Genomic DNA, 6,306 nt, shown 5'->3' with positions numbered 1-6,306 from the left:
AATACAAATAAGGAAAAATAGCTGTGGTGTAGGAAGATTTAGATGATATGTAACGAATATAACGGTTACCGAGGTTATTACAATACCAGTATACGGCGGACACATCTAACAATTAAAGTGGGTATGTACATATACGCTGTGTAAGACCATTGCCTATTTTTCAAGCATCTCTACAAGAAATTCTACTTTTGAATATTTTTTAAAAAAAATGCCAAAGCAGCACTTTTTCAATAATTTTTTTTCTACTGTTCAAGAAAATAGTACTTTTAACTGTCATGATTTATTTCTCAACGAACGGATTTAGCAAGGGTAGAAAATGAAAGAGTGAACCATATATTGACAAGAACGGCACTTCTCATTTATTTGCAGGAGCCTTTCTTTCCCTTCTCTTTTTAAACATGGCTTTGGGTGGGGTGAGGTGAATTACCAAACTCATATCATGAATGAAAACATTGAAGATAATATACGCACTTTTTAGGCAGCTTAATGGGAACTCTGTTAGGATCAAGACAAAAGAGTAATACAGAATAATTGTAACAGTTCACATTTCAAATATTTCATTCTCTACTTTTATGCTATCATACATGTTATTATTTTGAATATTCTAAAGACACAAAATGATATTAAGTTATACAAAGTATTAATATCAACTTAAAACAACTGCATGATCTGCTATCAATGGGTTTCTATAGAAGCCATTTTCCCACGTTGGTATGCTCGTTATGATTTAAATGACCCCTGACCTTTGAACCTATGTAGGCACTAGATCCAATGACCGGACTCATACTAAGTGTTTGGAGTTAACCGATGGTGAAGGAGTAGTTCGCGAAACGACACTTATCCCTGATGTAGGCCATACGTTATTATGACAATATATATAGTTACAAAACCATTGGTTAGACGTGAAACGTTCATAAAAAACAGCTATTTGGTCATGACACGTACACCAAAATGACCAAAACCCTCAAACCCATCTACGATATTGGAGTATGAACGCTTACATAACAATAAAACGTCGAAGGCTACATGATCAATGGAGAGATCAAAGATCAAAGTAGGTTAGATTCATGTAAGAAAGAATGGGGCGAACTACTCCTCATTCTTAAACCTCAACCTTGATTGTTGAGTGTATGACGTTCGTTGTGTCTCCAGATTGAGTGGTCATATACCTAACTGTGGCCTGCAACTCCATGGATTACCTACTTCTTACAACCATTTAAAAGGATGAGAATTTTAGCAAGGCATACCCTAGTGAAAGCGAACGACATCATCCAACATTCCCAACCCCACCCCACCCACCCCACCCCACCCTACCCCACCCCATCCCTCTCTTTTCACTTCCATCCCTCCATGTTCCACCTGTCTCTGCCTCCACCCACCTCTTGCCCTCTCTCTCTCTCCACCCTTTTTTTATGTCCTAGCACGCTTCCTTTCTCACAATATTTTAACATATGACTTCGTATCCTGATTTGGACAAAATTGTGTGTATAGTGTATAGTGGACGATCACCATATAATGTTATATCAAAGGAGCGTTTACCTTTTTACCATTTATATATCGAAGTTTCGCTGACTTGTAACTTGGCAGCGAAAATAATCAAACCAAACAAGGATACGTGAGCAAAGACGGTATTTATGTAACCATTACATACATTATATACATACGATGTGCAAATTGTAATCCATAAACCCTTGTGGGTTTCTCCCACAGTTGTGGTCGCTTAAGCGTCGTTAAAATAACTGCTGATTATTATCATTATTATTGAGATTAATATAGAGAATTAAGTGAATACGTACTTATGCAATCACTTGCATAGCAGCCAGTCAGTGTGATCCATAAGAACGCGTACAGTTTCATGATTGGTTTTGTCGAATAGTATGTCGACCTGTAGACCAATAATAGATCAAATGTGGAATCCGAATAAGAGATAAAGAGTCGGTACCAAGAAATTGGAAGGAGAAATGTCTACAAATAATTATAATTAATACATTATTGTACTGATTAATCAATGCAGATCAAGCAATAATTATGAAAACATTATCCACGTCATATTGTAACAAACATACATCAAGCATATTAATTTGTCAAGTTGAAAACCGCAACATTTTACATAAAAGCAAATAAGGCATTACTAGTATGCAACAAGTGTTTGTAAAGACAGATAAGGAACGGTGAATCTGCGTGTATGTTTGTGTGCTTGGGGTGGGGGAGGGGGTCTCTGTGTGTGTCCATGTCTAAGCCTGACAAGTGCCGATATGGGACAAAAGAAATTCCTGTCACCAGTTACCAACAATAGCGACCAATAGTCATGGGTTGTATAGATTGAGAGTTGTAGAAGAAAGGTAAATGGCATCGCTTGTATAGCTAATTCAATAGAAAACAAGTTTTGTTGTGTATGTGAATGGGAGGGGGTGGGAGTCGCATGTTTGTGTGTGGCGAGGATGAAAGCTGGTGGTGGTGGCAGGTTGAAGTGGTCACATCATTCAAATTTAATGGGGACTTAGATTTTGATCTTTCATACAACGATAGGAGGGCACACTTGACACAGTGTATTAATTTTAGTCTATACTACGATGATTTTAATCCGCCAAGTAAATGATTTCCCCAAAAGTAGGGAGAAGAGATATTCGGGTGCCATTTCATTGAATTCACTAGATATAATAATAAAAAATAATAAAAATGACGTTTGGCAATATATGTTAAATTGTTTGTAGTATATGTGGTGGGACATTTGAGAGCATTTAAAACCACACTGCAATTTGAGAACCTCGTGTAAATTGTTAATCACTGATCAGTGAATGTTTGAATTCCCTGAACGAAAGATCTATATTGCTGCTGTCCTATCTAAATATCTACTGTGGTGGTAGTGTATGTTTGCGCAATAAGTCTCACCTAATACGATGTTGCTTACAGTGAAAATACTAAACTATTGGGACCGTCCTTAACTTAAATGATTTATTTACAAACTTGAAAACACCTGGTGTAACTTCAATCAACCCGTGTAGTATTCACATATAGGTATCTGACGAACAGATGGATACAGCTGTATACCAATTTCGCTTATGTCAGTAAGCCTTTTAGTACCTACTTCAAACATTCTTGTCTCAAGAATTGAATGTTAAAATGTTTTGTTGTTTTTCTTCATTTACAATCATTTGTAGTTTATTCCACATTTAATTTTACCTTATTGGTGAAGACTATATTATACCACCTGGTTGCCTCACAAATACTAAACAAATTTAGGTTTAATTAGTAATCGTTACCATGGATGGTTGTATACTGTTAACATAGTGGAATGCAATGTTTCTCATCACCTCTCATTTACCCCCCCCCCCTGCCCTCTCTCCACTCTCTATGTCTCTCTCTGATTAAAAATTAAATTCAAAATAATTTTTAAAAATGATTTAATACATCAATCCTTTTACTATAGCCTACTATTTAGAATTCATAATATTCACTAATTATAACTTTGATGATTGTTAATATGTCGGTTTAATGCATCATCCCTGTTACTATAGTCTACTATTTAGAATTGATAATTTTCACAAATTATAAGTTTGATGATTGTTAATATGTCGGTTTAATGCATCATTCCTATTACTTTAGCCTACTATTTAGAATTCATAATATTCACTAATTATAACTTTGATGACTGTTAATATGTCGGTTTAATGCATCATCCCTGTTACTATAGTCTACTATTTAGAATTGATAATTTTCACAAATTATAACTTTGATGATTGTTAATATGTCGGTTTAATGCATCATTCCTATTACTTTAGCCTACTATTTAGATTTCATAAGATTCACTAATTATAACTTTGATGATTGTTAATATGTCGGTTTAATGCATCATTCCTGCCACTAAAGCTTACTATTTGGACGATTGAAAATATTGTCGTATTATTGAAAAAATAGCGCGTTTCAAGTTTCAACTCAAAATGTCCAAATCTTATTATTCTTTTGTTGATGTTTGTACTGTAAGTATTTGAAAGTATAATTATAATAACTATGTATGCCAATACAGCGAGAATATTACAGTGTCATGTTAAAGCCATCTCTTCGTTCTGAAATGTCAGTTATATCTATAATCATAAAAGACAACACAGAAGAAGTGCTTTCGTCTGTGTTAATCACTCAAAACAATTGTACTTACGAAAATAGTGTCGTTTTTACAGTGAAATAATATTACTGTTATCTTGATATTTTAAAAGTGATATTTAACAAGTACATGAAGGCAAACTTTTGTAGTTGATATAAAAAAAAAAGAGAGTCGTTATATTGGCCATCGAAAATATTTATATCGATAAATAAGTGCATAATTTTTGTAAGTGTTTTGTTATACTACCTATTTGCTTCTTCAAATTCTTGTTCAATTCTTACAATTTAAGCAGGATCATTTCGCCATTTTCCTACTATATGGAATGAAAATATTGATTTATCAACTCCTCAAGCTATTTAATAATTACCTTTTGTTGCTTTGTTATTTAATCTTTATTTAAATTTTTAAACTTACCTCAAATATAAAGAGTTGTAATTTCTTGGCAAAAGAAAGTCACAATTTGCTTAATTCCAAAGTGTATTACGCAGTAAGGTTCTGTAAGTTCTGTAACGTATGCTTGTTCTTTAATATACATCTAAGATTACCAAATCTATTTATGACCTGTGTCGTCAGCAAAGCAAAGTTAGCACGTCAAATTAGATTGGCAAATAGCCCAATCATACGATTATGCAAATATGATTTGGAAATAAAAAAAAATATTTGCAATTGCATTACGATAAAAAATTCAAAAACTTATTTGAAATAAATACACAAAGGGTCTGTCAAACTTGGTCGCTTAGTGTGCAGTAGTGGGTGAGATCACATGACATACCGTGATAACACGATGTGTACTTATCATGAGGGTCAAATGTATGTTACCGTCTCTCTATTAGTGTATGCATCCTGAAAGACCATGAACATTGGGTAATCATTAAAGTTAAAATATCAGTTGTCAATTATTATTCTAATTCAACAAATGGATTCAATTCATCAATCCCAATCGTACTACTACCGTATGTCTTACCTTAATATATATATATATATATATATATATATATATATATATATGAAAATCGTAATGAGTTGGAAAATCAAGAACAGTGAAAAAACTTTCAGCCTCCACCGGGATTGGAACCACGGGCCTCCCGTATATATATATATATATATATATATATATATATATATATATATATATATATATATATATATATATATATATATATATATCTATCTATATAAATATATCTATATATATATATATATATAGATATATATATAGATAGATAGATAGATAGATAGATAGATAGATAGATAGATAGATAGATAGATAGATAGATAGATAGATAGATAGATAGATAGATAGATAGATAGATAGATAGATAGATAGATAGATAGATAGATAGATAGATAGATAGATAGATAGATAGATAGATAGATAGATAGATAGATAGATAGATAGATAGATAGATAGATAGATAGATAGATAGATAGATAGATAGATAGATAGATAGATAGATAGATAGATAGATAGATAGATAGATAGATAGATAGATAGATAGATAGATAGATAGATAGATAGATAGATAGATAGATAGATAGATAGATAGATAGATAGATAGATAGATAGATAGATAGATAGATAGATAGATAGATAGATAGATAGATAGATAGATAGATAGATAGATAGATAGATAGATAGATAGATAGATAGATAGATAGATAGATAGATAGATAGATAGATAGATAGATAGATAGATAGATAGATAGATAGATAGATAGATAGATAGATAGATAGATAGATAGATAGATAGATAGATAGATAGATAGATAGATAGATAGATAGATAGATAGATAGATAGATAGATAGATAGATAGATAGATAGATAGATAGATAGATAGATAGATAGATAGATAGATAGATAGATAGATAGATAGATAGATAGATAGATAGATAGATAGATAGATAGATAGATAGATAGATAGATAGATAGATAGATAGATAGATAGATAGATAGATAGATAGATAGATAGATAGATAGATAGATAGATAGATAGATAGATAGATAGATAGATAGATAGATAGATAGATAGATAGATAGATAGATAGATAGATAGATAGATAGATAGATAGATAGATAGATAGATAGATAGATAGATAGATAGATAGATAGATAGATAGATAGATAGATAGATAGATAGATAGATAGATAGATAGATAGATAGATAGATAGATAGATAGATAGATAGATAGATAGATAGATAGA

General features: G+C 31.8%; 1 long non-coding RNA gene across 1 annotated transcript; it reads right to left on the bottom strand.

Moving 5' to 3' along the window:
• Positions 1–432: 432 nt before the first annotated feature.
• On the bottom strand, positions 433–4,608 carry LOC139964793 (uncharacterized). Its single transcript, XR_011792091.1, has 3 exons — positions 4,517–4,608; positions 1,797–1,885; positions 433–495 (listed from the first exon to the last, which is right to left on the bottom strand). It is a non-coding gene; the product is annotated as an uncharacterized lncRNA (long non-coding RNA).
• Between the last annotated feature and the right edge of the window lie 1,698 nt (positions 4,609–6,306).

The sequence above is a fragment of the Apostichopus japonicus genome, chromosome 23, assembly GCF_037975245.1.
Source record: "Apostichopus japonicus isolate 1M-3 chromosome 23, ASM3797524v1, whole genome shotgun sequence".
Lineage (NCBI taxonomy): Eukaryota > Metazoa > Echinodermata > Holothuroidea > Aspidochirotida > Stichopodidae > Apostichopus > Apostichopus japonicus.
The sequence above is the reverse complement of the archived record's forward strand: the minus strand, read 5'-3'. Positions and strand labels throughout refer to the sequence as shown.